We start from the raw sequence: 27,220 nt of genomic DNA, 5'->3' as shown, positions 1-27,220 counted from the left end.
TTTCTTTTTCAGCAAGTTGGTATGTCAAGGTATCTATGATCATATTCTTTTCTTCTAAACAGATTTTAAGTTTAGAGATTTCTTTATGAAAGTTTTCCTCTTCTAAAGCATCCCAAAAATTACCATCATCATAAGCCATGAGAAGTCTATAATCACCACTATCAGATAAACCATCATTATCCTCTTCTAAACTATCCCAAAAATCATTGCTATCATAAGTCATGAGAAGTCTGTACTCCTGTCCAATTTAATCTTCATCACTATTAGATAAACCATCGTTGTCTTCATGAGTATAGTAACTCCTTTTATTCACAACATGTTTCCTATTCCCTTTTGCATATTCCTTTCCTTTTTCATATTTATCTTTATGAGGACATCTGAAAGCATAATGACCAACTCTGCCACAAGCAAAGCATTTGAAAGGTAGCTTACCTCTAAACCTTCCAGAACCCCATTGAAGCTTCTTGACAAAATTTACCTCATCTTCTTCTTCTGAAATGTGTCTTGATTCATTGTGTTCTTCCTTTTCTTTTCCTTTTGCTGAAGCTTTGAATGCGGCTTCTCTCATATCTAATGGACTTCCTTTTCTCATCTCAAAAGCAATTAGGATTCTGTGAAGCTGTGTCATAGTGATATTCTTCAAATCCCGTCTTTCTTCTATGGCAAACACTTTTCATTCAAATTTAGCAGACAAGGATCTCAAAATTTTCTCAACTAAGGTAACTTCCTTTATTTCTTCACCCAGATTCTTCATACAATTAACAACCTCATCTATACATAAAAAGTAACTAGCTATACTCTCATCACTATGCATCTTAAGAGTTTCATACTAAATTCTGAGAGTTTGAAGCATAGCACGTTTTACCTGAGAGTCCCCTTCTTAGCTCTGCACGATTTTGTCCCATATCTCTTTGGCTGATTTGAGTTGCATGACTTTGACAAACACTAGTTGTGACAAACTTCCCCATAAAGTCTTGACAGCTTTGGCTATGGTCTCATATTGCTTTTTGCCTACCGCGTCTCTAGGAATTGCTGCTGGAAATGTATATCCTCCTTCCACAATTTCCCAAACATCTATTCCAAGAGATTGTAGATAGGCTATGGTTCTTATTTTCCAATAAACAAAGTTGCTCCCATCGAATATTGGTGGTCTGATGGATCCCATGCTTTCGTGGTTATTCAACTTGATGGATCTCCCTTCAAGTGATCAAGCTTCTTCTGAAGGACCTGCTTTGATACCAATTGTTGGAAATAATACTAAGAGGGGCGTGAATCAGTATTGTCGAATCAATAATTTTATTTCCCAAACAAATTTATATACGCTATTTCATTGATATGAACTAGCGTGTATACACAACTGTGATTAAAGAAACTAGCGTATATCCAAAGAACTTGTGATTTAGACAATTTATCATGTGTTGATATTAAACCAGCACATCAGTAACTTATTAGACAGTGCAGTAAAAGCAGAATAAAGCATCACACATAAGCAACACACATGAACACCAAGTTTTAAAGTGGAAACCCAATGTGGGTGAAAACCACCTGCTAGTGTCATCTCTATCTTCTTTTAATAATAAGAAAAATTGTTTACAATCTTGTACTAGTGCAGACTCATACCAGTACGCAGGCACCCACCTGCAGAAGGCTACAACCTTCTCTCATTTTCCAGCTTCTACTAGAAGGGAGTTGCAACCTCCTATCTCTTCTACTAGCGAATATGTTTACTAGTACGTAGGCGTTGATCTACAGAAGGCTACGACCTTCTTTCTTCCTCCAGGGACCACGTTTCATGAATTTTTAGACTGGATCAAAACACCACAATCTGAAGGCCACGTTTAATCCAATTTTCATATTGGACCCATCAAAAACATTTTAAACTTAAACTGCATCAACCAACATTCAGTTAATTTGAATAATCAGATCACTGACACCAGAACACTGTGTTGAACCCAGAACTCTGCATCATCATTCAGAACCAGTTGTAACCTCAAAAATCATGCATTAGTGTATACGCTACTTTGCTGAACCCAAACTGTGTGTATACGCTACTTCTGTTAATCAAACCTGCGTATACCTTCAAAACTACTACAAACATAAACTTTTCAATCAAGTCTGTACAAACCAGCAATATATTGAATATCTATTGTCAACCTGCAGAGCTTCACACAGCCACGGACAGAGATCACTTCTTCTCACTTATACCATCAATCAATCAAATGCCAGCCTCCTTATGCATTCAGTTTTACATTCAGATCTGAGAAGACTTCATTGACAGACAGCAGTAAAACAACAGAATTTGATGAGATAGACTAATCAGATCTGAAAAAGAAGCTTTTCTTTTGTATACGCTACTTGAAAGAACAGAACCTGCATGTACGCGCTCTTTGGCCAAGACAAATCTGCGTACAGATCTGCAACAAACAAACCCATATCATGATAGATGACAAATAAAACAAGAGAAAGATATCAGAGCTAGTCTCAACCAATATCAAATCATTCAAGAATAAGTCATTTCAGGTCTCATGATCCTAATCCAATATTGAACTCAGGGTGCACATAAATATTTCAGATCTAGTCCCAAACATAACCCTGCAAATAAAATATATTTCAGACAGAAGTATTCCTTAGAATCATATTGCTTGCACACTTGACCTTATGATCTTCTCCTCCTTATATAGCTTTAGGCCCTTTATCAATACCTTGGACCAAAACCATTTAAGCCCAATACCTTGGACCAAATACCTAGGGTCAATACCACGGACCAAATACCTTGGACCAATACCTTCGACCAAAACCTTGATTTTCCACCCCATACGCGCTTTTCCTTCTGTGAAATTGCGTGGATACGTATATGCTCTTTTTGTTCTATGTTCCCGCGTGTATACGCTACTTTGACAAAGTGAACCAGCGTATACCTCTCTTTCTTCAATCTCTACAGTCTGATCTGTAATCCTTTGTTGTTAACCTGTTGCACTGTGAACTGTCCTTTGTGTGAGTTGCTATCAAGGACAAAACCTGTATCATAATGCCAACAAGGGTGAGGGTGACCTTAAAAATTTGCACATGAGATGGCTTTAATTAAAAAACACATTTTTCCTTAACCAAATTTAGCAATCTTTAGGTCGATTTTGATCCTCTCGAGAAGAGGAATTTAATGCAATGATTATCTTCATTGGATGAATTGTCCAAAGTGGAATTTGGCCCTAGTTGCCAATTTTAACAAGAAGTCTTTGAAAATTAGAAATAATTAAAAGGCAAAAAAAAGTGTTATATTATTATTTAAAATATATATATATATATATATATATATTGTTATATTGTTATATAAAAAATTAGTTACTTTATAAGTTATTAGGCAAAGGGCATGATCAAAGATCATGTCCATTCACCAAGAGGCACCCAAGGCCGTATATAGCCAGTGCCTCCCACAAAATGTAATCATCATCTATTCATTTATTAATAAAATATATATTATGGCTATCAATTGCTAAATTCGTGTGTTCCATCCGGGATCAGAGGTAGCCAAGCTACAACTCTATTCGTTGTTCTTCACCATCGACGTTCCATCGGTATTCCATCCGATGTGTATTTCCTTCGTCGTCTTTCCGCTATGTCTTTTCACCGTCCTAAATTGCCTATGCCTATCTGTTATCATTCGTTGTCATCTTCTCTCATCTTTGCCCTTTTATTCCCCGCTGACTACATCAATTCCCCGTCAACGTCATAACCTACCACACCACATCGTGCCCCGTTGAATGCAATAATCCTTGTCATTGTTGCATCTACCGTGGCACCCAAAACTCAGACTCCCGACCGTGCTTCCCCGGTTGTTCCCCATATCTTCCGACATTGTCTCTACTCCCCGACCATACTCTCTGTCTGCCATCGATCTCGTGTTCACTTTGTTGGTCACTCTTCCATCGACTCACCTCACACTGTTTGATTTGTGTCGTCATTACACACTGTCGTCGTTTCCTTTGTTGTGTCTTTTTCATTATACGCCCAAGTCAATGCATCAAACATTATAATCCCTAATTATTTTATTATTATTATAATTATTAAAAAAAACTTTATGCTATAAAATAATTTCAATATATAATTTAATTAATTAATTTAATTTAATTATATTAAAAGAATATTATAATTATTATTTAAAATAAATTAAGTTCAAATTAAGGAAGAAACTTTAAAGCTGGTGGACAAATATACAACCCCACAAACTCATTCAATGTCGTTGATGTCAATAGTCGATTTCAGCAAAAAATTAGTTCATCTGGAGAATAGGATTACTAGCCACTCCGATGATATCAACCAAAAATTAGTCGATCTCGAGAGTAGGGTTATCGGACATTCCGACGATATCAAGAAGCTTCAACATACGACAAATCGAATAGAACTACAGCTCGGGCAGAACCATATCCAATTCAAAATCAATCATAATCAGACAATGACGTTGCTGAACACTTTGTGTGAAAGGAGTAAGGATACACCCGAACAACTACTCCAAGATGATGGAGGTAATCAACAAAACAATTCATCGGATTCAACAAATTCAGCAGATTCTCATGAAGAAATGGAGTCTCCAAAAAAAATCATCCATGCACCATCAAGGAAATATTAACGCGACTTTTTCAAAGAAGCAACTCTGATATTCATTTGCCAATCAATACCCTCTTTTCGCTCCACTATTAGCGACATATCAGCAAAAGGCAAAAATGGAGCTGCCCAAATTCGATGGTAATGAAAAATGCAGCACTGCGTGGCTGAATAAAGCAGAAGAATACTTCAAGATTTACGACATCGACAATGATGATGAAAAGATCAGGCACGTTTCCATGAAAATGGAAGAAGCATATAATTGGTATATGTGGCGGAAAAAGACGACAATTGCCATCGCTTAGAGAAAATTTAAGGATGCAATCTTTAAAAGATTCCAAGGTGTAAAGGAAGAAGAGTTCTTTTCAACACTCATCAGATTGCAACAAAAAGGAAATGTGGATGAGTACACTCAAGAATGGGAGACCTTAGCAACACGAGTACATGGGTTATCAGAATCTCGTCTAATTCAATCATACATCTCCGGACTTAAAACTCATCTACGAGTGGAACTTGAGCTTCATGACATTACGTCAATAGAAGTAGCAAGACAAAAAGCAAAAGTTGCTGAAAAGAAATTTGAACAGATACTATGGTCAAAACTGGAAAAAGTATATTCGAGATGAAGAATGCCCCAGTCTGTGGATACGAATAATACAAGATATGTTCCACCACATCGTCATGAAGGCAAAAAATCTAACATAGAAATGCAAAGGATAAAAGAAGGAAAATGCAAATGTTGTGGCAAGAAGTGGGACCCTAAACATAGGTGTGCAAAAGGAAAGGAATCAAAGAACCTATATAACTGTGAAGTAACTATTGATTCAAACAGTGACGATTCCGACATAGAAGAAATAGAAGATGCCCCAGAATTAGATGATGGAAGTATTCCGCAAGTGTCACTATCAGCTATGATAGGTATATCACAACCCCGGACTCTAAAATTGAAAGGACGTATAAAGGAGAACAACATAGTGGTTCTCATTGACTCCGGTAGCACCCACAATTTTTTAGATGCAACCATGGCAAAGAGACTCAACATTTTCTCATTTCCCTTACCCAACATGAAGGTGATGGTAGCCGATGGTAAGAAGATCCAAAAGGTAGCGAAATGCCATAAGGTCAAATTCAATGAATCCCCGTTCTTCACTACACCATTAGGTGGAGTAGATGTCGTCTTAGGTATCCAATGGTTACGAACTCTAGGCACTTATTCTGCCAACCATCAAGTACAATTCATAAGCTTTAACTGGGAAGGGCAGAGGTACAAGTTATATGGATTCCAAGCACCAGAAAATCAAATTGTATCGTCATCTCAGATGATGAAGATGATTCGAAAAGGAGCACCAGCTTATGTAGTACAATGTCACCAATTAGAAATGTTATCTGCAAACATGATCAACGAAGAGTCACCAGAGATACAAGATCTAATTCAGAAGCATGAAAAGGTATTCCAAGACCTGCCTATGAAAATGCCTCCTAACAGGGAAATTGAGCATACAATAGAAGTCAAAGCAGGGTCAGACCCCGTCAACATCAAGTTGTATCGATATCCACATCACCAAAAGACGGAAATTGAGAGATTAATCCAAGACCTTTTAAAGTGTGGGATCATTTCGAAAAGTAAGAGTATGTATGTTGCTCCAGTGGTATTGGCAAGGAAGAAGGATGGTTCATTCAGGCTATGCATTGACTATAGAGGATTAAACAAAATAATGATTAAAAACAAATTCCCAATTCCCTTTATCAAGGAAATGTTCGATGAACTCCAGTGGTATTGGCAAGGAAGAAGGATGGTTCATTCAGGCTATGCATTGACTATAGAGGATTAAACAAAATAATGATTAAAAACAAATTCCCAATTCCCTTTATCAAGGAAATGTTCGATGAACTCCATGGCACAAGATACTTCTCAAAATTGGACTTAAGATCAGGCTATTATCAAATTAGAATCAGGTTGGAAGATATACCAAAAATGGCATTCCGAACACACGAAAGTCACTATGAATTTAAAGTAATGCCATTTGGGTTAACCAATGCACCAGCAACATTCCAAGCCACTATGAGCGAATTATTCCTTCCATATCTTAGGAAGTTTTTATTAGTATTCTTTGATGATATTTTAGTTTACAGTAAAACTTAGAAAGAGCACCTACCACATTTGGATAAAGTTCTTACACTACTGAAAGAGCATCAGTTCTACACAAAAAAATCCAAATGCACCTTTGGAAAGGATGAAGTAGAATACCTCGGACACATTATATCCCATGAAGGCGTAAAAGTGGACACTAATAAAATCAAAGCTATAAAGGAATGGACCAAACAGATTAATATATCCAAGCTAATAGGGTTCTTAGGATTGACTAGATATTATCGAAGATTTATTAAAAACTATGCACATATAACTGCACCTCTGACAAACCTTTTAAAGAAGAATTCATTTCAATGGGATCAGGAAGCAGGAAGGTGTTTTGAAGAACTAAAGAAAGTTACATCTAATGCCCCAGTATTAGCAACTCCATATTTCTCTAAACCATTTATCATCGAGTGTGATGCTTCCGGATTCGGTATAGGCACAGTGTTAATGCAGGAAGGGCATCCAATAGCTTTTGAAAGCAGGAAGCTCAATAAAAGAGAACGTCTTAAGTACACATACAACAAGGAAATGCTCGCTATTATGCATTCGAACAGACCATAACAGTCTCCAACACCTCCTTCAACAAAAAACACTTTCCAAAGAACAACAAAAATGGATTGAAAAAATTGTCGCCTTTGACATGGAGATACTACATAAAAGGGGAAAAGACAATGTAGTAGCAAATGCCCTATCTAGGAAGGACGAAGAACCAACATTATTTGAGTCTCGGTTATTGTTCCTGAATGGGTTAATGAGATTCGAAGTGAGTATGCCAAGGATCCAGAAATAACAGCGATAATCAATAACCTTCCAAACAACTCAAAATTTGAATGGAAGAATGATATTCTATGGTACAAAGGAAGAATCTATCTGAATGCAAACTCCAAGTTTAAATCCAAGATACTCCACGAGTCACATGATTCATTATCAATCGGACATGTAGGATTCTTTAAAACTTACTACAATGCACATCAATCATTCTTTTGGAAGGGGATCAGTGGCGATATTCAGAAGTATGTAGCAGAATGTGACACATGTCAAAGAAATAATAGTAAAATATTATGACACCTGGATTACTTCACACCTTAAACATTCCGAATCAGAAATTGGAAGAAATATCAATGGACTTTATTGAGGGATTACCTGTATCTGAAGGCAAGGACAAGATTTTCATAGTGGTCGATAGACTCACCAAATATGCTCACTTCATAGAAATAAAGAAATCAGAGTCAGCTAAACAAATCGCTGAAATATTTTGCAAAAATATATATAACTTACACAATTTTCTGAAAGTCATTGTGAGTGATAAAGATGCCAAATTCAAGGGTAATTTCTGGGAGGAATTGTTCAACCACATAGGAACCTCCCTAAATATGAGTTCTGCTTATCACCCTCAAATAGATGGACAAACAGAGGTTGTCAATAAATGTTTGGAAGCCTACCTACGTTGTTACGCTACAGAAAAACAAAATAAGTGGGTTCAATGGTTGCATCTCGCTGAATGGTGATATAATTCTACTTATCATACGTCAGCAAAAATGACTCCATTCCAAGCTTTGTATGGGTACGAACCTCCAAAATGGAAGGATCAAGCTACCGTCCAGAAAAATCTACCTGCTGTTAAAAACCAACTAGAAGAAACCCAAAAAATCGTCCAAACAATAAAAGAAAACTTGAATAATGCAAGGAACTGTATGAAGCAACAAGCAGACCGAAACAGAACCGAAAGAGAATTTGAAGTCGGAGAATGGGTATTTGTCAAGCTCTAGCCATACAAACAGTGGTCCTTGAAACAAAAAGGAAAAAATAAATTGGCACCAAAGTTCTATGGACCTTATCAGATCAATAAAAAGATCAGCCAAGTTGCATATAGTTTAAGCCTTCCATAGAAAAGTCGTGTTCACAACGTCTTCCATGTCTCCTGCCTTAAAAAGGCACTGTGCGAACATCAATCAACGTAAACAATGTTTCCATCCCTAGATGATGAAGGAAGGGTCATTTTAGACCAGAAGGTATATTATCTACCAGAGAGAGGAAGCTTCGATCTTCTGTAATCAAGGAACACTTGATCAAGTGGAAGGACTTATCAGAAGAAGAAGCTTCTTGGGAGACTGAAGCATTTCGTCAACAACATCTGTTGTTACGTATGCTTTGACGACAAAGCATTATTTTGAGAGGAAGGCAATGTTATATAAAAAATTAGTTAGTTTATAAGTTATTAGGCAAAGGGGAGACACCCAAGGCAGTATATAGCCAGGGCCTCCCACAAAACGTAATCATCATCTGTTCATTTATTAATAAAATATATATTATGGCTATCAATTGCTAAATTCATGTATTCCATATATATATAGATAGATATTACAAAATTCATTAGTCAAAATATTTTTTGATGAAATTATCAAAAAACACAAAAGAAAGTCCATTTCTAAAGGGGAAAAAATGGAGTCTAATTTAGAAATAAGGGAAAGAAAATTCTCTTATAAATGTCTTCCAATTGCAGATTGTAGATTAATTACATTAAAAGGAAATACCCAAGGGAAGGAGATTAATATCGCTATCAGCACAAGTGACGAGGAAAATTATATCAATGTTAACTTGGCGAATCAACTATTACTTCCAAAGTCAAGCATAGGAGAAAGAACAAATAGTTTTGGCCAAAAAGAGTATGAAATTAATGATTTACAAGTAATAATTGACCACTATGAATGCATCTCTCAATTCTGAGTCGTAACTATGTTTAACCCAAATATTGACATAATTTTTGGTCAACCTTGGTTAAAAGAATTGGGTACGTTCATGCTAAACTTAGAAAAAAGATTTTGATGTTTCCTTATAAGAAAAAAATGATCACATTCCAAGAAGTGACAATGAAGTCAAAGTCAAGATTGTCGTCATCAGAAGACTTTAAGGATATTTCAAAATTGATGCTACAAGAGAATCAAGAAACAATATCAAAGAAACAAAAGGAGCTTGAAGAAGTCATCTCTAGTAAAGACAAAGAAATTTCACGCCTCAAAGATCACAATGAAAAACTACTCGAACAAGTCAAGAAAGCTAAAGCCACAAGGAAGGAACTCAAGAAGCACTTATCAGAACAAGAAGAGGAAAATTTACATTTAAAGAACCTTAATCAAACATTATTAGAACAAATCAAAAATTTAAAAGATAAGAAGGATACTAAGAACAAAGTCAACAATCCAAAAAGCGAAGAGCTTTTACGTCTAAGGAATCATAACCAAAACCTCCTTATGCAAATAAAGAAGCTTAAAAGTGACAAGAAATCAGTAAATGACATGTTAGAACAACTTCGAGAAAAAGTACTAAAATCTCAAGTTGTTTCAATCCAAGTTGAAGATAAAGGAATAAATACCGATCCGGTCAATACTAGAAGCCAAAACCAATTCAAATGTTGCAGCTCAAACAATGGAAATTCCAAATTATGATTCAGTAACCAAGTCAACAACAAAAGTACCTAAAGTAAATCGGGAAATCACCACAAAGAGATTAGAGCAAGATCAAACTGCAAGAGCTCCTTATCGACATCTGAATCACAAGTGTAGACAACTAAGTCAGTCTACAAATTTGAAGCATTCAGAACGGAAACAACAAATTTATGTTTCAAGGAAAACTCAAGTTTGCAGAATCCAATCCTATGATAACAATTCATTACAAAATTCCAGTGATCGGAAAATTCCACAGAAGGTTAACCTAGGACAGTCCAATCCATTCTCATTCCAACAATTTTGTTTATCACTCAGAGCATCATATCGTCTTGTATCAATGAAAATGAAAGTTCAGAAACAAGAAGATATTCGAAATGAAAAAAGAGATCAAGCCCTTTGATCATTAAGCTTTGAGAAAAAAGCTTTTTGAAGAGGAAGGCAATGTTATGAATAAAAATATAACAAAATAATATAAATAATGTAAAACAATAATAATAATAAATAATAGTTAAGTAGTAACTATTTAATGAAAAGGTATGTCCCTAAGGACATAACCGTTGATGAAGAGGAACATGCCCTCACCCTCATTGTAATCATCTCATATCAATTCTTATACAATATTTAATATACATTACTTGTCCTACAATGGATGTTTATGTCTTCGAAGTAATTTGATGCTTACTCCACTGCGTATACGAACTTTGTTCGTTACAAGAAATATCTGAGTGATGATTGTGGGTGTAAATGAGAAGTTCAAGTGTCTTTTTATAGTGATTTTAGGGTACTCAACAAGCACGTCTCTTTCCAAATTAAATTTGATTTTCTTTCTTTTAATTTAAAAATTATTTTTTCTTTCTTTTAACCTGTGTAGCTGGTGAATACCTCCATACTGAAGCCAAATGGGCTCACAACTTGCCAGAATAGTTGCCATGTGCTCGGCCTCCGTCGAGTTAAGTGCCACTAAGTGTTGCTTCTTGTTGAACCATGAGATCATATCTAGTTGATCCCAAGTTGAAACAACATCTAGATGTGCTCTTCTTGTCCACTACACTTTCTTCCTAGTTTGAATCTATATAGCCCTGTAACTCCACTTCACCAACTCTGACATACCTTGGTCCATACTCTACTATACCCCTCAAGTACCTGAGCACATGCTTCATTGCTACCCAATGAACTGGTTGAGTGTATTCATCACAAAACAAATATACGTCCCCATGTTGACCATATATATCAGAGAACCTATTGACTACCTATACAATGTGGATCCACTAACTCACACTCAGAAGCATTCAACGTCTTCAAGTTGGTGATCATAGGTGTAGACATAAGCCTGCAAGCTTCCATCCTGAGTCTCCTCAGAATATCTACTGCATACTTGCTCTGCCTAGGAAAATCTCTTTTGATTGTTGCCACACCTCCAATCCCAAAAATTAATGCATCAAGCGAATCCTTCATCTCAAAATCAAAAGCAATGTCCTCCTTGCACATCAATATGAACCTCTTTGACCCTATCAAGAAGAGATCATCAACATGGAACACCAAAATAAGTGGTTAACCTCAACAAGTACATGGTACAAGTTTGAGTTTGCCTCACTCTCGACGAAGCCCAAACCAAGAAGATATCCATCGATATTGATATACCATGTGCGTGGAGAATTGTAACAAACAAAGTTCGTAGACACCCTAATACCAATGCTACGAACAAAGTTCGTAATAGCAAGTTAAACACTCCAAAAGACATGGAATATGATGATATCCATTGAGGATACAATAATATATAAAATGTATTAAATAAGAATATGATATGATGAGAATGTTACAAATGAGGGTGGGCACCTACTTATATACCTAGGCAGTTACCCTTTCACAAACGGTCATGTCCAGGGTTGCAAGGGAGCAGCTCCCCCCCCCCCTCCTTCAAATTGCTCCTGGAGCACACTCCGAGCAGGAACGAATCGAGAGCGCTCGCAAAATTCGCTCCCGCAAAATCTGTACAACCCTGTAACTCCACTTCACCAACTCTGACATACCTTGGTCCATACTCCACTATTCCCCTCAAGTACCTGAGCACATGCTTTGTTGCTACCCAATGAACCCTTCTTGCTCGCCATGAACTGGTTGAGTGTATTCATCACAAAACAAATATATGTCCTCATGTTGACCATATACATCAGAGAACTTATCAACTACCTATAGAATGTCGATCCACTAACTCACATTCAGAAGCGTTCAGCTTCTTCAAGTTGGTGATCATAGGTGTAGACATAAGCCTACAAGCTTCCATCCTGAATCTCCTCAGGATATGTACTGCATACTTGCTTTGCCTAGGAAAATCTCTCTTGATTGTTGCCACACCTGCGATCCCAAAAAGTAATGCATCAAGCCAATCCTTCATCTCAAACTCAAAAGCAAGGTCCTCCTTGCACATCACTATGAGCCTCTTTGATCCTGTCAAGAAGAGATCATCAACATGCAACACCAAAATAAGTGCTTCACCTCAACATGTGGTACAAGTTTGAGTTTGCCACACTCTCGGCGAAGCCCAAACCAAGAAGATATCCATCAATATGGTATGCGTGTGGAGAATTGTAACGAACAAAGTTTGTAAACACTCTAATACCAATGCTACAAACAAAGTTTGTAATAGCAGGTTAAACGCTCCAAAAGACTCAGAATATGTTGATATCCATTGAGGATACAATAATATATAAAATGTATTGAATAAGAATATGATATGATGAGAATGTTACAAATGAGGGTGGGGGTCTGCTTATATACCTAGGTAGTTACCCTTTCACAAATGATCATGTCCAGGTTTGCGGGGGATTGCCTCCGCCCCCCCACCCCCCTTTCAAATTTCTCCCAGAGCGCACTCCGAGCAAGAAAGAATCGGGAGTGCTCCCAAAATTCGCTCCCGTCACGCTCCCGCAAAAATAAAAACACTCCCTGTTTTTTTTCACAAAAAAATTATCACAAAGATGTTCCAAACACACACTTTTTTCAAAAAGACAAGATTTTTTTAGTAGGGCAGCCTAATATTCAAGCTTATGGCCCTAGTATTTACTATTTATATGCAATTCATGGAAATGTTAAAGTGACATTCTCCTTTTGTCTTTCATTTTCATCTTTTTACTTAAATTTTTAACATTACCATGAAATGACTCAGGATGTTTGAGAGTGGTTCCAACCTCATTGGATTTCATATGGAGAAAGTAGAATTTTAGATCTCACTCAAAATCTAGCAGACTTATCAGTTTTTCAGGATTTCGGGATTGGGGGGATTGCAATGTTTCCATTGGATTTTGTTATGTACTAGGGTATGAGGCTTGTATTTAATCAAAAGCACCAAGCCCTCAATGTACCTTCATGTTAGTGACATTGGTTGTCGAACTCCTCTATCATGACCCTAATAAAACTGTACCTGTCACTTAAACAAAATCTTGACTTGACATGCTACATTTTTTCTATCTTATGTTAATTGCTTAGAGGGTGATATTAATGACAAAGATCCCAAGATAGGCAATGATTTTGATTATATGTAGCTATTTGTTGTAGCATGATTTTTTTGGATGCTAGAGGCCATCTAGAGCCTAGTTGTTGATGTACTTTCAATTCAGAGATGGATTACACTTTATGCTATTTTGGTTATGTGCACCCTTACATGCTATATAAATGAGAACTTGTAACTTGTGGACGTGGCTGATGAAGATTATAACTTCTAGATGACTGATGTTATATGGTCTAATCCATGTTTTTACGTTTTTTATATCTAATTCACCATTCTACTTGCTTTTGTTGACATATATACATCAAAATATATATTCTATAAAAATTCGCTCCCGATTCGCTCCAAAACCGGGAGCTTTTGAAAATGTTGCTCCCTACTCCCGCTTCCAAGTAGCCTTGGTCATGTCCTTAGAAGCATGCCTCTTCAATTAATCATTATTACAATTATCATTATATATATATATATACTGCCTTCCTCTTCAAAAAGCTTTGTCTTTAAAACTTATTATTGATAAGGCATATCCTCTGTTCTTTGTCTTTGTAATCTATTCGCATCTTTTGGAATTATTTGATCTGTCATCTTCGTTGATACAAGATGTAAGGATCATTTGAGTGATAAAAAAATAGTCGAACTGAAAAGGGATCTGACCATCCTAAATCAATTTTCTATGGAATCTTGAGGTCGCTGGAAACTTGTGATGAATTGTTATAAAAGCATTGGATTGTGCAACTTCAGTATTCTTTGAAACATGACTGATACAGATTCATAGATTGATTGAGATGTTTGTTCTTGTGATTCGGATGTAGATAAGGAGTTCTTTTGGTTTGTCTTTCCCTTATCATGTGTGTGGAAATATTCTGATTTACTTTAGGTATTGATGTTGTTGAGCTGGTTAAAATCTTAACTCGGAATTTTCATCCTCTAAACTGAAACATTTGAGTGTGTTTTTTCCTCAACTGGCTTGTCTTCTTCTTGAGTTGTGCTATTAACTAGATCACTATTCATTCTTTTTTCTTCAATTTGAATTTCTATATCTGAAGATTTTGATGCTTCCTTCTCAATAAGGTGTTGTACCTTGTTTTCCAACAACTAGTCAGAAAAGGGTGTTGAAGAAACAAAAAGAAGTGACCAGATGAGCGTTGGATAAAGGTCAAGTGAAGCCTGAACTAATCAGAAAAGGGTGTTGAAGAACCAAAAAGAAGCGACCAGATGAGGCTTGGATAAAGGTCAAGTTAATCCTGAAGGCTTAATAAGTGTCAATCCATATCAGAACCAACCTGAATCGACCAGTTCAAATACCAAACCGATCAGTTCAGGAAGGAACCAATCTGTAGGTCCAGTTGAGACCATGCCAAAGATGAACTGGTTTGCACCCTGCACATATAAATTGGTTCAAGCTGACCAAATTCTGTTAACATTGATGCAAATAACATCGTCTTCTTGGTTCCTCCCTGAAGGTTTTATAACGACCCTAAGGTTTACAGAGGAACTGAGATGCCCTTTTCAACAGTGAACCTCTGCAAGACTAAGGTCGTGGTCTTCAATAGACTTAAAAAAATCAAATTCATATCAATAAAGCCTGGAAAAGAACTCCACACACTGAATATCAATCTAAAAGGGCTACGTGTATAATACTCAACTGGACATCATAACTAACCAAAAAGATACCAATATTAACATCGTCCAATTTTCTCAAGTACCTGACTGGAATTGTTACAATTTGATCCAAACACTAATTCAGAGGATGTGTGCTTCCATTGAGATAGTGTTTAACCAACATTAAGAATGGCAGGATTAGTTTATTTTAGTGAACAAGCTCAATAATGAAGAACAGGACGGAAACAATTACAATAATTATTAAGAAAGGCCATCCACGCCATGCATTAAGATAGCAATTATTAAATGTATTCTAAAATTTAAATTAGGAAGATCAAACGAAACCTGCTTAAACTGAACATCTTCAACCTCTTCCTGGCTCAGTTCTGCACAAGAGGATCCTCTTTTTCTTAGTTGGCATATAAGCATGAAATATTTATTATTGCTCGTCTAAACATTCACCCAATTTACTTCAAGAAAACTAACATAGAGTTCATGCTTAAAAAGGTTATGGCTAGTTTACCAAACGCCTCAACAAGCTTTGGACTATCCACTGGAGATTTCAAGTCTGCAGCCAAAAACAAGAAAACCAACAATAAACATCACAATCAGGAAAAGAAATATCATAAGAAAATAGGAATTTATTGGACTAGCCCAAATTCTAGTTCACAAGGAAACATTCAAAATTTGTGTTCCAACAATTTTAGGATGATATGAAAGTTGAAACAGAGAATTGAACAGAACTTCTGACAATAGTTTCTACTTCAAACAGCATTTAAAATACACAAACAACCCCTGCATCCAATATGACTCTCCAAAACATCAATTGAAGACAAAGTTGCCAATGTTTCCAAGTGTAGATGGAAGTTCTGGTGTGGAACTAGGTAAATGGAAACCATTTTCAAACGTAGAATTCATCAGAATATGGGGGCAAGTGACACTCTATAATATATATATACAACAATAACATGTGATTATAATTTTTCTATGCTATATTCACCAACACATAACAGATGAAACACAGAATTTTGAACAAAAAAGCATATCATATATAAAATTCGTCTACCAAAATTCAGTGATTGTACCAGCCATGGGAAAATGGCTAAGTCCCAAGAAAGAAAATTTGATCAAAGGGTCAAGCAAGGCCAAAATACAGATTGACGACCAATGCAAGTGGAATACAAGTTGATGTTGACACAGGAATATCAATCAGTGTTCTCATTGCTACTACCAAATGTAGCACCTTAGGACAAAGCCTTGCTAAATATTCTATATTAAGAATATTTAGATACAATCCTACAAAGGGGGTACCCCAACAAATCTTAGGGATAAGTGACCCAAGTCGATTAGGCTAAATAACCCCTAAAGGTTCTACTATAAAATTCACCGAAGCATATTCAAAATTTAGGGTTTTGGGTGATTTAAGGAATAATTTCCAGATAACGAGTTCAAAGGACCTTATGGCTAAATCACAAGGACTTAGCAAGTCCTAAAGAGCAATCTAAAAATTACACTTTGCTGTTATAAACCAGAGGTTTAATCAGCACAATTACAGCATGCAAATATTTATAACAGCAATAACAAGACAGCCCAAAATTTATAATAGTCAAGAGAAAAATGAGGGCTCTTGTCATATCCCCATTTTTATTTTCCTCTATAGTACAGCCAGAGTGGATTTCCAGGGCACGGGATGGCCTACTCATGGGAGCACGTTCATGTGATAAGGGGTTTCGGGGGTGTTTTGAGGAGCTTTTACGGGATTCAATGGTATTCGATTGCCATATTCTTTCATCCACACAACTTGCCTTTCGTTCTGTTGCATTCCGACAACTTTCAGAAAACAAGGTTATTATTGAACCTGACTTAATTAATTTTGCGTGAGGTGGCAATCCGGGAGAAATATTTGATGGAATACAGCAGTGTAAAAGTTCATTGGAACCGGAAGGAGAAGATCCATAGGATCGGATGCTAAGAAGTGACTTCCAGTGGCCAAAGAGAGTATGGTGGGGGATTTATCATTTTCCCCGATTAAATATGGCTTTGATTAGTCAAATAATTAAGGGAAAAAAATAATTAATTGGAGGAAAAAAGCCAAAAGTGAAATAAAATTAAATTAAAAGGTCACTTAAGATGAAGTCAAGAGAGGAGCTTCTAGAATAATAATTAAATAAGACGCTTCTAGAGACTTGGAAATCTATCTATCAAATCCATAAAAGAGAAGGAGATCATTTGGAGACATCTTGGATTTGACTATTTTCTGTGGAGAGGTTTTGAGAACAAGGTTCTGAACTTCAGTGAACGTTGCGAACAAATGGTAAAAATCGGGATAAAATTGGTAAAAATTGGCAAAAGATCAGCAAAATTAAAAAATTACAAAAAAATTAAATAAATTTAAAAAATTACAAAAATCAAGTTTTTTTGGGAAAAAATCACCGATTTAATCATTTCAAGCAAAAAATCATGATTTTTCCAGAAAATCGCAATTAAATCTCGATTTTTGCAACACTGACTTCAGTAGCCCCAAGACAGAAACCCCCGAGTGATTCAACGAGCGTAGGAAAGCACCCATCTCTCTCCTTGGTGAATTCATCCAGAATTCATAGGTTGCAGTGATTGTTTTCAGTTCAGATTTTGGAGGCCCATATCAGCTTGTAGCAAATATTTGTGGAAGGCCATTTCTCTCAGCGATTTAAAACATTATATGTACTCTTTTATTTAACAAAATAAGATTGAGTCTTTTGCATTATTATCTTGTCAAATCTTCTGTTGCAGATTTTATTTCATGTTTTTCTCATTGATTTTGTGGATTAACTTGTGCAAATGATTTAAGGAATTGACGGTTTAAATTTTTAAGCAATTGTTTGCAAATTTTATATTTGGGATATTACAGTGGTATCAGAGTTGGTTTTCCTACCAGCCTAAGGGTTTATTGCAGATCAATTCGAGGGTTATTTCTAAAGACCAAGCTCGAGGATTTACAATGGAGATACCAAATTCTATTGCCAGAGCTAATTTTTTATTGCAGAAAATTTTGCTAGAGAAGCAGAAGCCAGATCGTTGTTGAAAAAAACACCTTGAGTTGATCCATTTACCAAATTGTTGCATCCTTAATAAGTGATCGACAAATAAGCCTACACAATGTCGCTTGCATAATAATTGTGCGACAAATTAAAAGAATCAAAGATTATATTTTGCAGTGTTGTTAAAATCGTGATATTATCGTATAATCGCGATATTTTCAACAAAAAGATAAAACCACGCTTAGTAATCAGAAATTTCTTTTTGCCCGATTTTTTCGAAAAAATCGTGGGGAAAAATAAAAATAAAAATAAAATTTAAATAAAAAAATAAAAAATAAAAAAATAAAATAAAAAATAAAAAATTTAGGAGGAGGTGACCCAAGCTACCCCTATCACAAGTAGAGGACGTGGTCTACTCCTGTAGCTCCTAGTTCTTCAGCTTCTAGAGCACAGCAGACTCCATAGTCTACTGCAGCCTGCCAACTCCACCGACATCTACATCTAAAGGGGCAAAGGAAATCAGTAGTATTAGACTTTAGTTATTTGGTTCATTTCATTGTATATGACATTATGGCTCATGATATGAGATACATTATTATATTTTTATTGATATTTTGAGGTTGAGTTGGGACTCAGAAGTTAGGACTTACTATTCAAGACATGATTCATTGTTATGTGTGATTTTAGCACTAGAAATGATATTAAACATCTTATATATTAGTTCTTTTATCATGTTTATGTGTCAATGTATTTATTTTATGTTGTAGATGGTTTAGATATTAAAAAAATTGATAAAAAATGAATATTTTTGTACCAAATGACTTTTTCCCGATTATTACCGATTTTTTCGCGATTATTACGATTTTTTACGATTGTTTCCTCACGCCAACATTATCCCGATAACGATTAGTGCAACATTGATATTTTGTGAAGGTCATAAATCAAATACCATTTTGAAAAGGGCCCAAGTTGCACTTTTGAAATTGAAAAGTGGCCAGAGTTTATTAGAGCTAACTTTTATTGTTATTTCTTTTGGGCCAAAGTTTGTAAAATTTTAGGGGTCCAAATATATTCATTCCTTGGACGATTGAATAAGTAATTTGGAAGAGCTGAGAAAGGTTGAATTTTTCAGATGGAGGAAGAATATTTCAAGGGAAAATTGATCATTTTAATTAAATTTTGAAGGGCCAAACGCTTGTTTCAGAAGGAGCGAGAGCCAAGGTTGGAATTTGACCCTTGAAACAATGAAAGCCAAGCCCAAGTTTCATAAAAATTTCAGATTGAAGATTTTTGAGGACGCAAATATTATTCCAAGGAAGGTTGGTCTTGTATTTGTAAGATTCCAGATCGAAGGTCTTAACAAGCCAAGGAGCCACCATTTTCAAAGTCGTGTAAGTGCTTCAATTTCGTACCAAAATTCTGAGAGGTCGTTCAATCATTGTCGTGTGCCAATTTGTGTAGTGATCCACCACCACCAGCTCCATTGGACCGAAAATCAGATCTACAGTAGATGATCAATTGAAAGAGACCGAAATCATTATTCAAACAAGAGGCCAACGCATCATTTTCTTTTTCAAAATTAGAAGCAAAGTTCATTGATTATCTTGGCAACCAATTGTTTCAACCCAAGGTCGTGTTTCTTCTTCAAGATCAAGGGTTTTAAGTGGGCCACAAATCCCATGAGTTTCATTAAAGAAATCGATTTGTCTACAGTAGGAAGGCCCCATTTCTCACTGCTCACTATTGACCAACACAAGGTTATCATCAGGGACAAATAGACCATGATCACGATTTGTTGGATGGGAGTTGGCATTACTATTACCTGTGCATGTAAACTTGCTGAAGATCATTGTTGAAGGTCATTTGGGCCTGTAGAAGTTGTATTCTAAACGAGATTCTTTATTTTTGTTAGATGGTTTTCCTCATCACTAAGTCGTGTTTCTTCAGCACAACAGACAGAACTCCATTCCTCCTATTCCAGTGTGTGTATGCCTTGCGAGAGGGACGATTGGGGTTGGGTGAACATATTCCCTTGTTGGTTGTGGTTGATGGCCTTTACTCCATTTTTTGGGTATGTCATAAGCCACTTTATTGCATTCTGAAACATTATTACAGTGAGAAAAATTCAATGTGTGAATATAGAAAACAATTAAATTATGTTGAAATTAGCAACTAGGGCCAAACTCCATCTGGGTCATCTTATTAATGGCAGCGGATATTTTTCTTGGATCCCTCTCATCGAGAGGTTTAGGATTGATCTAAAGATTATCCGATTCCGATAAGTATTCATGGAGATATGAATTTATTTGTGTTATGGGACAATTCGTCAAGGTCAGCCAGCAACCAAATAAACCCCACATGTGCTCAACGTTTTAGTATAAATAGAGGTGCCTTGAAAGTCATTTGAAAACACACAACTCTCATGATCTCCCCCTCTCCACTTGTTTGGGTTGTCTTCTCTCAAGGAAGACACAGTGGAAAGGGTCATCTAAGAGAGCCCTAGATGCAGTCATCAAAGGTGCCCTAGTCACAGTTGAAGGGAGATCCCTAGCCCCAATCATGTAGGAGATCCAGCCACAGATCTAAGAAGCCCTAGCCATAGTTGAAGGGAGAGCCCTAGCCGCAGTCTTCAAGGAGATCTAGCCGCAGATCTAAGAAGCCCTAGCAGCAGTCTTGAAGGAGATCTAGCCGCAGATCTAAGAAGCCCTAGCCGCAGTCAATAGGAGTTCTAATGCACAGCAAGAAAAGACCCTAATCCACAGCAAAGAGGGAGCCCTATACGCAGCTAAGAAGAGACCCTAAGCCGCAACAAAAGAAGATCTAGCCGCAAATCAAAGGAGCCCTAACGCAGCAAGTAGAAGCATGTTGACAACGTGAAAGAATTTGGGTTGTTGTAGGTGAAACAGTGTAGTAATAGAAGTTGTTCTAGGCATGTTTTGAGGATTCTTTGCAAGACAGGGAGCCACAGTCATAAGGTGAGGTTGTGCGTTAAAGAAGTCTGCACTCAAGTCCAAGAACAGATCAACGTAGTGCTGAATTGTGTATGCATTTGGGTACTGCCAAGAGTAGTCAGCTAAGCTGAGATCTTCAAGGAGGAAAATATGTTGTTTAAGTGTCATTTGAGCAGACCAAAATCTACAGCTAGATGTTGTGCTAGGCCGTGTTGACCACTGGAGTGGCACCTGATGATTATATGAAGACTCCATGCCCAAGGATGATCCATAGGACACTTGTACCATCAGATATCCTCAGTCAACAAAGTTTTTCAACTCTACTTCTATCTTCTCATCATCTTTCTTGTACCCAGATTCCACACCCTACAGGGAATTGTAATAAGTGATACTAGTAATGATGAGACTGAGTCTATAACAGACCTAGGATGTTGGGACTCGATCAGCAAACGAGTACATCTTGGAGTGTTTTTTTTATCTGGTTAATATCCCTTCTTTTTCAGAGGCGGATAATTTCTAGGTTTTTTCACTCACGTTTTACCCGAAAGCCGGAGTGACGGTTTGAAGGTTGAGCCCTCGACACATCTTAGTGTCTAGAGTCGATGTATATTACCATACTAGATCACACAAAAAATTTCATGGAATTTGGTTAGGTCTAGGTAGCCATTTTTTAATTTTTTAGACTTTCCGCAAGTAAAAAATTGCAAATAAAATTGTATTTAAATTGTAAAAAGTGTCATAGCAGAAAGTTCTCACCCTCAACTTTCTACTAGGACACACTTATTACAATTTAAATACAATTTTATTTGCAATTTTTTACCTGTGAGAAATCTAAAAAATTAAAAAATGGCTACCTAGACCTAACCAAATTCCACGAAATTTTTTGTGTGATCTAGTATGGTAATATACATCAGCTCCAGACACTAAGATGTGTCAACGGCTCAACCTTCAAACCGTCACCCCAGCTTTGGGCTAAAACGTGAGTGAAAAAACCTAGAAATTATCTGCCTCCGAAAAAGAAGGGATAATTAACCAGATAAAAAAAAACATTCCAAGGTGTACTAGTTTGTTGATCAAGTCCCAACATCTTAGGTCTGTTACAGACTCAAAACTCATCATTACTAGTATCACTTATTAAAATTCCCCGTAGGGTGTGGAATCTGGGTACAAGAAAGATGCTGAGAAGATAGATGCAGAGTTAAAATACTCTGTTGACTGATGATATCCGATGGTACAAGTGTCCTCTGGATCATCCTTAGGCATGGAGTCTTCATATAATCATCAGGTGCCACTCCAGTGGTCAACATTTGGCTCCATATGGGGATGCATGCTAGATATGAAGTGACAGTGTGCAAGAACTTAGAATCTACATCCACCAACAAAAGACATATATCAGCAATATCCATTCAAAATATCATGAAAAGAAATCAAGTACAGAAACGAAGAAATGAAAATTTATTCTAAGAGCATAAATGACAATTTATTCATGAAATAAACTACTTAAACAAAAATGACAAGAGATAAGGTTAGAAATATGATACAAAAAGATGTCCCATGGCATCAGATGTCTTCGGTGAAATCCATCTTGAGAACCTGCCTACTCACAGGCAAGTCCATAGGTTCTTTCTTTGATGTGCCTAGCCCAATTCTGACTATCTTGGGACTATGACTTGCCCCAATATAAACATGTTTGTGGCCATCAGATATACGAAACCTGCTCCTTTTCCTTTTCCGACTATTGATGCATTGAGACTTGATCCTGCTCAAAATTGGTGGTATATATATTCGCTTTTTTCTTTTCTTCTTGGTTAGTTGTGATGGTGATGATGATGCATTTATTTCCAATCCTACTGCTTTGTCTTGAAAATGCTCTGATGGAAAATTTGAAGTGCCCAATCTTTTTGAGCTATGCCTAATCTCTTCGTTTTGAATCTGTTCTGTTAAGGGGGGAAGGAAATTTGTCAACACTACATCACTCCCTGTCTGGCATGATCTATAGATAATCTCATTGGTGGGTTTCCTTGGATCTTCAACTTGATATCTTTTCTCTAACTCTCGATCAAGTCTGACAAAGATATTATCAAGCATGGGGATGGTGCCATAGGATAAGTCCATTTGAAGGTTGCCACCTAGATCTAATGCCCATTTTCTTGATAGGAGCATTCCCCATGAATCTGGAACATCTATCACAACAATATCCATAGTCATTATTCTATCTGTATATGCAGCAAGGAAAACCTGTAAATCTTTAATTATCCCACACACTTCAATTCTTTTAGAATCCATTGAACATATGTTGTGATAGGGCCTAGAAACCCTTAAACTCAGTTTCTCCATGGCTTTCTTGGTCGTGACATTTGATGAAGCCCCTGAATCAAGCATGCAGTTGTGTAAAAGACGATCATTCACTACCAAAGAAACATAAAATGGTAGATGATCTTCATTACCCACATAACATTTCATACTTTTCAATACAATTTCCTCATCTTCTGGTTCGTCACTAGGCTTTTCTTCCCTTTGAGTAACTTCAGTGGCATTAGTAACTTGGCCCTTTGAGATGGTATCATTAAAAGTTTTGTCACTGGACTAGACACCTTTGCATTATTCACCCAATTGCCGAAGTCAAAATTCAATTTTGAAGTAGGAGAAAAAAATTTGTGATTATTCCGGTCTTGGATATCCCTTCTCTGATAAATCATCCCTTTGTGTTTTGCCATAGCAAGAATCTATCCAGATGTAGGTTTTTCCCCAAAAATCTTAGTGACCTCATCAAAATCTGCAATCATATTGTAAACCCCAAGATTATTAGGCCTATGGTCAATCTCTTGATTTCTCTCAAAGGTTTATATCTGATCTTCCATGGAGAACATATTGATTTGACCACTTGTCCCTCCTAACATGCCACTTTCCATGATTCTCTTCACATATGGGCATGTGGCTTCTTCATGGAACCATTACATGGCCTACAAAAAGGGGGAATCTAATCTACCATGTTGGTGGATTCCAATGGATTTGGAGGCCTATGCTCCTGTTGAGGGCCTTTATTATTTTGCCATCTATCATTTAGTCTAGTTTGGAATCTTTGCACTTGTGATCTCTCCATGGCCACCAACCTATTTTGCATGGTTTGCATTTTCTTGATGTGATTTGCTTCCATTCTCTTGATGAGTTGAGTTAATTATTTAATAGGATCATGTGCAGTCTATTCCTTGGCATTGCCTTTGTAATCATTTGATTTTGATGGCCCTCTATTGAAACCAAGAATTTCAGAGTTTCCTGACTGCTTTCTAGCCCTTTCTATCTTCAAGGCTTCAGATTGAGCTACACTTAGATTCGTAGGTTCCTTCCCCCTCAACTCATAGGCAGTGTCAACCAATGTTGTTAAAAGCGCGAGCGGGATTAAATCGGCGTGGGGAACAAAGCGGAAAAAATCGGAAAAAGCAGGAAAAAAGCGGGAAAAAAGCGTTTGGCACAAAAATATTCATTTTTTTCATTTTTTTTCATTTTTTTTCATTTTTTTTCAATTTTTTTAATATCTAAACCATCTACAACATAAAATAAATACATTGACACATAAATATGATAAAAAAACTAATATATAAGATGTTTAATATCATTTCTAGCGCTAAAATCACACATAACATTGAATCATGTCCTGAATAGTAAGTCCTGACTCCTGAGTCCCAGCTCAGCCTCAAAATATCAACAAAAAATATGATAATGTATCTCATCATGTCATAATGTCATATACAATAAAATGAGGTCTAATCTTATTGATTTCCTCTGCCCCTCTTGCGAGAAAATGCCACAGCTTTCCCTTTCCCTCTAGATGTAGATGCTGGTGCAGTGGAGTCTGATGTGCTCTAGAAGCTGAAGAACTAGAAGTAGGAGCTATAGGAGGTAGACCACGTCCTCTACTGGTGGCAGGGGTAGCCCGAGCAAGTGGTGTCACCTGGAAACATTACAATCTTCCAATCCTGAAATCCTGAAAAACTGATAAGTCTGCTGGATTTTAAATGAAATCTAAAATTCTACTTTCTCCATATGAAATCCAACGAGGCTGGAACCACTCTCAAACATCCTGAGTCATTTCATGGTAATGTTAAAAATTTAAGTAAAAGGATGAAAATGAAGATTAAGGAGAATGTCACTTTTACTTTAAGAATTTAACATTACCATGAATAGCATATCCATACTAGGGCCTAGACTTGATCATTAAGCTGCCCCACTCAAAAATTATTTGTTTCTTTCAAAAAAAATTGCATGAAAAAACCCAAATGACCAAATGAAAAACCAAAAAAAAAAATTATAAAATCGTGCTGCCCTGACACCCCGAGCTTTTTTCCGAAAAAAGCGCGATTTTTTCGGCAAAAAAAATTTTAGCCGCTTTTTTCCCATAAAACGCGCGATTAAATCGTCTTAGGGAAAAAAGCGCGCTTTTTTCAAAAAAGCGCGATTTAATCGCGCTTTTCACAACACTGGTGTCAACCCCAAAAGCATCTAGATATGAGCATAAAAGAAATTCATCAGGAGGTTTAACAGTAGCAAGCATACTTTTTACTAATTCATTGATTCTCTTGTTAAACTCCTCCATGGTCTCATTCTCATTTTTCTTCATGTTGCTAACGGCATTGATCAAATGCCTATTTTCCTTCTTCTCTCCAAACTTATCTAAAAATGCAGATAGAATGGCTTGTAAAGAGTTATATGAGTTAGCATGTTGCTCAGTGAACCAATCAAGAGCATCCTCTTCTAAAGATAAAACAAAAAGCCTCATCTTCACATCCTCATAATTAGCAGTGTTACACCATTTAAAGATACGAACATTAAAGTTTTTCACATGTGATGTAGCACTAATGGCATTGTTACCTTGAAAGGAAGGCAACTTTTCAATAGCCTTGTCAGGGATATTGTGAGGATAGCCATCTATGTTAGTGAAGTCACAAGGAGAAAAAAAGATCATTCATGATGCTAGGCTCTACTTGTTCTTGAAAAAGCAAATGAATATCAGAAATAGCCTCTTGCCCAAGACTAGCAATAGCTCTACTACGAGAAACTCTATTCAACCTCTCTCTAAAAACCCTTTCAGGACCAGGAGAGGGGCTAACTAGACCACTTGAATTTCTCGTACTAGAGACTCTTGCAAAATTTTGATTGAGTGGAGTCGCCACTTAAGCAAGAATCTAAATCTAAAATTCAAAATGCTAAAACCAAAAGGTTAGTCAATTTTGCCCAAGTATAAGAAAACTTGTCCCCAACAGCGACGCCAAAGATGTTGACCCTGCTGCCTGCACCTACCTACAAGTCGGTGAGAAAAGCCTTCAACCCCACAAGTTGTGGTTGGTGGCAGGGAACTCAAAGAAGGGACCACCCCTCTTAGCTAACCTAGGAGATAGCTCAAACGGAGTGAGTCGGGATTAGTGTGACAACCCCTTCTCTGAGTTCCTTGCCACCAACCACACCTTGTGGGGTTGAAGGCTTTTCTCACTAACTTGTAGGTAGGTGTAGGCGGCAGGGTCAACAGGTCGCAGCCCATAGCACACAGCTAGAGGTTGTGATAAAAGCAGTCTAGGGTGGACAAGACCTTTGGAAGGCATTTTGGCATGAGAGAAGGGTCTCCAAGGTAAACCGTTGTCCTAAAAGGACTTATCTCCTGACTGTGTGGTAGACTACAAGTCATGCCCTAACCTGAACACAGTCATAACAGCAATGGTAATTGGTGTAGCAGTTGTACATTGGTGCAGCAATGGCACATAGGAGCAGCAATACATAGCACAATGTACAGTGCAGCATAGTGCACATAATAATAGTGATGGTGCAGCATGGTGTAGATCAGTATTGCTAGACATTGGTGCTACAATGGGACAGCATGGTAATGATGAGGTATTACAGCATGCAATGGTAAAGCATGATGCAACATGGGACAGCTGCAAGCATGAAGAATCATGGACAGCAGCAGCATG

At 36.9% G+C, this 27,220-nt stretch overlaps 1 long non-coding RNA gene across 1 annotated transcript in view; it reads right to left on the bottom strand.

The window, feature by feature from the left end:
• The window catches only part of LOC149203404 (uncharacterized), a 130,958-nt gene extending 115,098 nt beyond the window's left edge, over positions 1-15,860 (bottom strand). Inside the window, exons 1-2 of the long non-coding RNA XR_016253621.1 lie at positions 15,810-15,860; positions 15,632-15,672 (exon numbers count right to left, since the gene is read on the bottom strand). This is a non-coding gene — a long non-coding RNA (uncharacterized LOC149203404). The remainder of the gene's footprint in view (positions 1-15,631; positions 15,673-15,809) is intronic.
• Positions 15,861-27,220: the final 11,360 nt, after the last annotated feature.

Source organism: Pinus tabuliformis, chromosome 2_1 (assembly GCF_031772625.1).
Source record: "Pinus tabuliformis cultivar Carrire ecotype Pingquan chromosome 2_1, CPIR1, whole genome shotgun sequence".
Taxonomy (NCBI): Eukaryota; Viridiplantae; Streptophyta; class Pinopsida; order Pinales; family Pinaceae; genus Pinus; species Pinus tabuliformis.
This window is presented reverse-complemented; position numbering and strand designations above follow the sequence as displayed.